The 9,123-nt window shown below is 42.2% G+C and overlaps 1 long non-coding RNA gene across 5 annotated transcripts; it reads right to left on the reverse strand.

Annotated features, from left to right (window-relative positions):
* Positions 1-5,098: 5,098 nt before the first annotated feature.
* On the reverse strand, positions 5,099-8,462 carry LOC119364020. Of its 5 annotated transcripts, none has more exons than XR_005174597.1 (5): positions 8,358-8,462; positions 8,013-8,265; positions 7,341-7,835; positions 7,067-7,146; positions 5,099-5,447 (listed from the first exon to the last, which is right to left on the reverse strand). It is a non-coding gene; the product is annotated as an uncharacterized LOC119364020 (long non-coding RNA). The 5 variants fall into 5 exon arrangements; XR_005174600.1 differs by adding an exon at positions 5,733-6,328 and having other exon boundaries at positions 8,013-8,436; XR_005174596.1 differs by having other exon boundaries at positions 8,013-8,436.
* Between the last annotated feature and the right edge of the window lie 661 nt (positions 8,463-9,123).

Below are 9,123 nucleotides of genomic sequence, written 5' to 3' on the forward strand. Positions count from 1 at the left end.
TCGCCAGCATCAACCTCGCTGCCCCGCGCCACCAACCGGCGACCCCGCGCCTCGCCATCGCCCGGATCCAGCCAACTCCGGCCAGATCCGGCAGCCCCCGCGCCGTCCCCGGCGTTCCTCACCGCCCTCCCCGCGCGGGCCCTCGCCAGAGTTGCTCCCTGCCGCCGCCGCCATGATTCGTGCTCGGGAGCGAGCAGAGGAGCTGCTCCTCCCGTGCGCCGCTCGGGACCCCCGCGTGGGCCTCGGCCCAGCAGCGCGCCAGCCCAGCCAGCTCCAGCCGGAGGCCCAGCCCAGCGCCCGGCCTGCCCCAGCCTCTCCACTTCTGGGCTCAGCCCAATGGGTGAGAAACCCTATTTCCTCCGCCCCGTGCGCCGAATAGTTTCATCGCGCTCATATGTTTTTTTCAGAAAATGACCAAGTCCCTGAAATTCATCATTCTAGTGCATACTTTGACCTGCTGTATCTCCATGCATGTAGCTCCGTTTCGTGCGTATAATATGTCAAATTGTTCGTCTCAACGAGTACATCATTTCATTCCATTGCATCATATTTATTTGAGCTCATCTTGATGCCTGAATCATTGTTGTAAGAGTGCTTCATAATGTTTTCTGCTGTCTGTTAACAGAACGAGCTCTTTTGTCATTTTTGCCATGATTGATGTGTGCATCCTATGAGGTTGATGTCCACATGTGTTTTGATCTATGATATGTCTTCTTTACAGTGGTGTTTACCATGTATTTTTGTGATCAATGTGATGACTAGCACAAGCATGCAAACTAGACATCGTGATGTTGCTGTTTTAGTCCCTATTCTACTGTTATTTTGATGCCATGTAAACTTGTTGCTACAGAGTGATCCATGCATATTTTGAGATACTTCAGTAAGGATGTTTTGAACATGTGGTTATTGTCTATCCATTCATGCCCTTGGTTGCATTTATGGAGTAGTCTAGCATGTCATTTTCGTGCTCTACTTTTGCTTCAAAATGTTTCCTGGCAGATTGTTTACGTGTTATTCAATTTTGCCAAGCTTGTTATAGATGATCCTTGCATGCTATGGACTTGTTCTTTCCTTGGTTGGTTACACAAACATGTCTTCTTGATGATGCTATGCTTATCTTGTCATGCAATGACTTGTGGTGAGTGTATCGAGCTTGTTAAGTAGGGTACATGATGTTGCTGTTTTGCTAGGCTGAATCTGTTATTTCATGATGCCATATAAACACGTTGCTACTAGTCATTCTATGCATAATCTGGAGATGTCCATTAAATATGTTTTGATCTACATGTCATGCTTTATCCATCCATGCCCCTTATTGCATTTATAGCTTGCTGTAGCTTGTTCATATCTTGCTCCAAAGTTGCTTGATAATGTTGCTGTCAGCCTGTTAACATTAAGTTCAGTTGTTGCCATGTGTTTTCCTAGTGATCCATGCACCCTATGGCCTTGCTCTTGCAATGCCTAGCTTCACAAACATGCCTTCTTACTGTTGGTTGCCTTGCGATGCCAGCTTTTGCTATGTAGTGAGTCGCACAATCTCATCTACGTGCCTTCATAATTATGTTCCTGCCATGTTTGAATTTGTATAATAACTTGCCATGTTTACATAGGTGCTATCATATTTTCTGATCCTTTTTGGCTTATGGTCAGTAAAGGACTTTTGATCTATGCATTTAGTAGTTTTATTCCATGCCTTTGTTTGCCATTATAAGTTCCTGTAACATGTTGTTTGATAGCTCTAAACATTGCATCGTGATGTTATTTTCTGCAAAGTCTGAAATTGTTGTTACTTGCAATCTTACCATGTGTGTTTGAGCAGGTTCTAGTAGTTTCTGAAGATAGCTCAGTGTTCATGTTTTGTAATGCTTTATCTGTACATCATGCTCATGTCTTTTGTTTTCATGTTGGGGTGTTGTAGCTTATTGTTTTGATGCTTGCAATATGCCTAGTTGCTGTTTTGGATAGCTTGTCCTTATAACTTGTAGTGTGTGTATGTTGAACCGTTGCTCCGTTTTGAGTGTGCTCTATATGAAACTTGCTTGATTTTGCATGTAGTTTCATATTATTATGTTGCATCCTTGTTTTGAGGTGTTTGCTTGATGTTTGAGTGCATTTTGCATCAATGTCATGTTTAACTTGTTTTGCTCATATCTTCTAGGCCGTAGCTCCGAACTAAATGAACTTTATATGTAACTTGACTAGAATCTCGTGTAGATCATCTTGGTGCATCTTAACTTGCTGATTAACAACTTGAACATAAGGTTTATTCAGATCTGGACCAATTTCGAAATATGCATATGAGGACTTACCGGAATTGTTATATGTTGCTCCCGGCCTCATTTAAACTTGCCTTGATGTGTTGTTCTTGTTTGCATCATCTCTTGCCATGAGTAGCCTCATCTAGTTTTGTCATGCATCATGCCTTGTTCATGTGTGGTGTGTTTACTATGTTGTGTGCTTCTTCTCGATAGTTCCCCTTTCGTTACGATCGTGAGGATTCGTTCGTCTGCGCTTGGCTTGGCTTCATCCGTTCGTCTTTTCATGGACTCGTTCTTCTTCCTTGCGGGATTTCAAGCAAGATGACCGCTACCCTGGATCTCACTTCTATCATTGCTATGCTAGTTGCTTCGTTCTATCGCTATGATGCGCTACCTATTACCTGTTTTTTCAAGTCATCCCATTTTGCCATGAACCTCTAACCTTTGACACCTTTCCTATGCAAACCGTTGCTTGGCTGTGTTACCGCTTTGCTCAGCCCCTCTTATAGCGTTGCTAGTTGCAGGTGAAGTTGAAGATTTCTTCATGGTGGACAGGATTTTGGTTGGGATATCACAATATCTCTTATATTATTAATGCATTTATATACTTGGTAAAGGGTGGAAGACTCGGCCTTTTGCCTGGTGTTTTGTTCCACTCTTGCCGCCCTAGTTTCCATCATACCGGTGTTATGTTCCCGAATTTTGCGTTCCTTACGCGGTCGGGTGATTTATGGGACCCCCTTGACAGTTCGCTTTGAATAAAACTCCTCCAGCAAGGCCCAACCTTGGTTTTACATTTGCCTCACCTAGCCCTTTTTCCCTTGGGAGTCGCGCTCTCGATGGTCATCTTTATTTTATCCCCCGCCCCCCCCCCCGGGCCAGTGCTCGTCGTGAGTGTTGGTCCAACCTGTCAACCGCCGATGGCCACCAGGGGCAACTCTGAGCTGGCCTACCGGAAGTTTGGACAATCCGATGTGCCCTGAGAACGAGATATGTGCAGCTCCTATCAGGATTTGTCGGCACATCCAGGCGGCTTTGTTGGTCTTGTTTTACCATTGTCGAAATGTCTTGTAAACCGGGATTCCGAGTCTGATCGGGTCTTTCTGGGAGAAGGTCTATTCCTTCGTTGATCGCGAGAGCTTGTCATGGGCTAAGTTGGGACACCCCTGCAGGGTATAATCTTTCGAAAGCCGTGCCTGCGGTTATAGGCAGATGGGAATTTGTTAATGTCCGGTTGTAGATAACTTGACACCAGATCCGAATTAAAACGCATCAACCGCGTGTGTAGCCGTGATGGTCTCTTTTCAGCGGAGTGCGGGAAGTAAACACGGTTTCTGGGTTATGTTTGACGTAAGTAGGAGTTCAGGATCACTTCTTGATCATTGCTAGTTTCACGACCGTTCCGCTTGTTCTCTTCTCGCTCTTATTTGCGTATGTTAGCCACCATATATGCTTAGTCGCTGATGCAGCCTCACCACTTTACCCCTTCCATTTCCCTTTAAGCTTTGCTAGTCTTGATACCCATGGTAATGGGATTGCTGAGTCCTCGTGGCTCACAGATTACTACAACAACAGTTGCAGGTACAGGTTGTGCGATGATCATGACGCGAGAGCGATGCTTGCTTGCGTTGAGTTCTTCTTCTGCTTCTTCTTTGATCAGGGGATAGGTTCCAGGTCGGCAGCCTGGGCTAGCAGGGTGGATGTCGTTTGAGTTTCTGTTTGTGTTTCATCCGTAGTCGGATGATGTTCTTATGTATTGTGATATTGTATTCATGTGGCATTGTATGCCTCTTGTATGTATCCTCATCTATTATGTAATGTTGATGTAATGATATCCACCTTGCAAAAGTGTTTCAATATGCGGGTCTATCCTTGGTGGGACCTTCGAGTTCCTTTTGGATAGGGTCACTTATTGGGCGTGACACTGAACCTAGGTAAACATTGTGTCCCTTGCTTCCTGTTACCATCAGCCTAAGACGCACAGATCGGAACCCCCTACCGGAGATCCGCCAGTTTTGACACCGACACTCCTCTCTCGTTGCTTTCACTTCCTCCATCATCCACATTTAAACTTGTTAATATATTTGTCCTGATGGAAGCTGCATTTTATTTTGGTTTCTGTATTGTGAATGCATTGTAAATTGACATTATTGAAGCAACATGTTTGAAGAAATGTTACAGGTGGCCACACATGAGTAGGCTTCCTGATTAGGAATCACATAACTAATTAGACTTGGTACCCCATCCCAATATATTAGTTAATCAGTTGTTAACATGGATACACCGAGCCAAATTATATATGCTAGATAGGTTTGTGTTTTTTTATAATAGTTAGATTCAAGCTCTGCCCTGTTGTACTTTGTTTAGCAGATAAAATGTGATGTTATCCTGTTGAGGTTAAATATCCACACTCAAACCAAACAAAGAATGCATTGATCAACATCTGTGCCTACTCACATGGTTAATATACTAATCCTTTGTTTGCTTTGCACAGATGTTGATCAATGCATTCTGAGAATATTTTGTGAGGTATCCTGATTGGCATATCAGAGGCTGCTAGAGTTGTTCAAGCATTGTGTGCGTTCTACTTTCAGTAGATTTGCTATCTATATTTACTTTGTTTAGTTTGAATAGGTACCATAACAAGGCTAGGTTCAATAACTATTTGTTTTCTTTTTTACATAACGGCTGAATTAAAATCATTATCCTCTTTCCCTGGTGCTCATGGTTTAATTGCTATAGTTGCTGGAGCCATTGGCCATTTATACATAATATTGTATACATTTATAATGTCGATCCTTGCTCATGGTACACCATTCTTGGTTTTCTGGTGACAAGAATTAGTATATTAACCATGTGAGTAGGCCTTGTATTGACAACATGTCCGACTAAAATTACAAACTTGATCTTAACGATTATACTATGGGTTTGTCTTAGTTGACCATCAACTGTGCATCATGCAATTAAAAAAAGCTCTTGCAACTGTTGTTTTACTACTAGCTAAAGGGATTCAGTTGATTGTGAGAGCAGAGCAGAGCAGCAAGAGGGGAACTCACTCCTCAACACAGCGACCTGCATGAGCTTCGTCGCGAACCTGCTGACGTTCTTTTAGCTGTAGACCAGCGCCACCTGAGCCTTCTCCTTCCTTGGAAAAGAACCCATTGTAGACTTCACCCAACCTTCTTGTAGCTGTAGACCATCATGTCATATAATTACTTGCAAAAGAACTATATTGTTTTATTGGGATTGTAAAGCGGAAACGGTAGAACTCTACGACTTCTCTATTAATGTCGTTTGACTATTTACTTTCTCAAGTAGTGTGAATATAGTGTCGTCGGGATATCAAGTATATGCATGAAAATATGCAATTTTAAAAATGGCTGTAGTATCCCCTATTTGTCAAATCCTCATATGTTGTTGGTAGCCATGCTTATGTGCAATACACTTTACTAAATATATGCATGTCGTACACACCCAGAAAGCTTTGAACAGGCTAGGCTTTTAGTACCCCGTTTCCTTTGCATTGATTTGGGTTTCTTCTTGCTTTCATTTTTGCCTCTCTTTTCTGCTGCAACTCCGCTGGTTCTTTGTTGCTGCTGCACTTTGGGTTGACTTGCCATGGAACCATTTGGCTGAGGTGTCTCCATCACCATTATTTGCTATGTTTTGGATTTACCCGCTCGCTGACTGCTGCATTTTGCCTCCTGTAAGCCTCTGCTTTTCTCAGCGTCGTCTATCGGTCCAAGCTGCTGTTGTCCGCTCCGTCGCCTTCCAGTTGCTTCTGGAGCGTGCTGCGGATTCGTTGTGCCTCCCTCCAATGTAAGTTCTCTTTGCTTCCACTGCCTTTGCATATGCATGTGTGATATTTTAATTTATAGAGTCCAGAGAAGAACAGAGGAGAAGTCTGAAATAGATGAGTTTGTGCTGAGAAGTTCCTGACTAATTCATGCAGTATTGTCCATGGCTACATGCTTGTTAGCCATTTGGCTAGGTCAAGCTTATGTAGGGAATTTTTCCTTAATGAAGGATATGGTAATAGGAAATAGTAAGTGTAGTTCTCACATATGTACCTGCACATTTCTCAACGATCAATCATAGTTGTTCTTGAACAAATCATTCATGGAATTTCAGTTTTAGTTTCAAGTATTAAAGGAAAGATGAATATAAAGAAATAGGATTGTGCTTCTATGGCGTGCATTGTAAGGAAATATGTGGTAATATTGAATTGCTTCCTTCCATACTTGGATCTCTCTAGATTATTAATGTTCCATTGGATTAAGCATGAGATTATTTGTTAATAGGTTTTTTTGCACTTGCTTGACCAACAAAGCTTGCAGCTAAGAGCAGGTCTGGTTCATGCTTTAGGGAGGTTAAGTTTCAGTCAGCTAGAGCCTAGAGAGTGATTGCTAACATTGTTGAATTTCACCACCACCAGGTAAATGTTTGTGCTGAAATGGTAGCCAAGATAAACACATTAATTGAATCAAGAAATTAGTAGGACGGGCAAATGGATGATGGGACCGAAGATTGGGGACAAAATAACTCAAACCAACAGACCAACCATGAGGGCTCCACACATACGGCAAACGGGTAGTTGACAAAATGAGGTGAGATCACAAGTAAATCAGAACTAATGGAGAATAATGCATAAGAAAGGTAACTTGGGAACAATGAAAGAATGGTGGAGATAAATTATCTTGGAATCTGTAAGACATTTAAAATTGTTGTATGCAAAAAAGTTCATTTCATAACAGTATGAATAATGTCAAACATTTGCTGCTATCATTAATCGGATAAAAGAATTATACCTCCAGGATGGGATAAAACCGGGACAACATCCATGTTGACTCTTCCCCTATTCGTTCTTTTCTGATACCATGTTTTTATTCTGAAAATTGTAGAATTGAGTGAATAACTTCTACTGCAATATAAGTATTTAAAAGCTACTCCCTCCGTTCCAAAATAGATGACTCAACTTTACACTCAACTTTAGTACAAAGTTGGGTCATCTATTTTGGAACAGAGGGAGTATATGTTTGGAAGAACTAATACACAAGTAAAATAATGCAACAGGCTACTTACATATTTCAAATTTCATTGGAAGACCACCTTTTGAAGACTTTTTAGTTTCATGAGCACATAGGCAACCCATATTATTCACCGCGATCATATCATCGGCACATAATTCGGCCAACCGGGAAAAAAAATCTCTTACTCAATTAGTTATAGAACAACAAATTAACAACTGGCTGATTGAAGAATTGAAGCTACAAGCCGCTAATGCAGAAATTCTTAGGAACTGTCTACTGTACATAATTGCCAGTTTTTATATTCAAATGTCATATCTGAATGTAGTATTCTTAAAAATTTGCATATGCTACCTGATTAGTTAGTGTAGGCATGAGAGGTCTGCACTTCTTTTTCCATTTTAGCTCTTGAGAATCACATGAGACTGAATTCCTCTACAATAATAACTTCTCCAACATACTTTCTTATATGAAGAAATACATCATCTTTCGAAAAGATACTGCACCATGTTAACTCTTGGATCCACTCACAACCAGAAGATGCAGCAACCTAGAGCAGAATAATACTCAGTTAAATCACCTTATCTAACAAAGCCCTATAACAGAACAGATTATGCAAAGTCTTGAAAGGGAGCATTCATGGCGATTTCTCAGTGAGGCGACGCAGTTGGTGACGAACCGAATTTACCGGGAGGAGCATGCGGCTGGGTTGGAGAGAGAGACTTACCTGGACCCGGACAATCGCGCGGGAGAGGGTGGAGAGGCTCATGGCGGCGACGGTGAGGGAGGCATCAGGAGGAGGGAGGGGCCCGGCGTCGCCGGCGAGCATGCCAAGCTCGAGCGCCTCCTCAAGCACTTGTGCGACTGGATTCGAAGGAGTAGGGCAGAGGAGAGGCGTGCAAGTCCCGCGCCTCCGCGTACGCCTTCGACGGAGCCTAGAGCTAGCGCGAGCATGCCGAGCTCGAGGGCCTCCTCGGCCACTTCCGTGGCCAGATTCGACGTGAAATGGAGGAAGATTAGTGGCTATGAAGCTCGCGCTGGCTATGGTGACAAAGGGAAGGGGCGGCCTAACCTGGGACTGCCGGCTGCGGAGGGAGGGAGCTGGCGATGGGAGAAATGGGGAACGGGGGAGATGTGAGGATGACTGCCGTTTTTTCAGTACTATACTACTGTGCTACTGTATTAGGCAGTGACCATATATTGTGAGCGAGTGGAAATGGATGCGTAGGCAGTGGGAGTGGATGCATAGGCGGCTGGAGCCAAACCAATTTTCTTTATCTTCTGAAATAAAAAAGAATCTTTCCTTTTTTCTCTAACAAATCCATTATATTTTATCAGGCGTGTCCCATTCACCTGTGTGGGTGCTATTTTATTTTTATCATCAGGGCTTGTTACAGTCATGATCATTTGATAGTTTTAAAGTTTTTTATATAGCAATCTATAAAAATTGATAAAAAGAAATTATTGAATATATTGATGTTATGTAATTATGTAGGTCATCTTGCGGCCCGTGGATGTTAAATTTTATGGAGTACTCCCTCCGTAAACAAATATAAGAATGTTTAGATCACTATTTTAATGTTCTAAACGCATTTATATTAGTTTATAGAGGGAGTACTTCACATGAGATTTTTTGTCTGACACTTCTACACAAGTATTTTTTGTTGTGTATCATTATATTTATTTTATGTCGTATCGCTATTTCAAAACTAACTATGGCTATTACTTTACAGGACCATATGACAGATTTTGGAACGAAACTAGCTATCATTTTATTGGATTCGAAATTGAATGATGATAAGTATAAGAAATTGAGACTTGAAAGATGACGGAAGCAA

Source organism: Triticum dicoccoides, chromosome 2B (genome assembly GCF_002162155.2).
Source record: "Triticum dicoccoides isolate Atlit2015 ecotype Zavitan chromosome 2B, WEW_v2.0, whole genome shotgun sequence".
In the NCBI taxonomy this organism is placed as follows: domain Eukaryota; kingdom Viridiplantae; phylum Streptophyta; class Magnoliopsida; order Poales; family Poaceae; genus Triticum; species Triticum dicoccoides.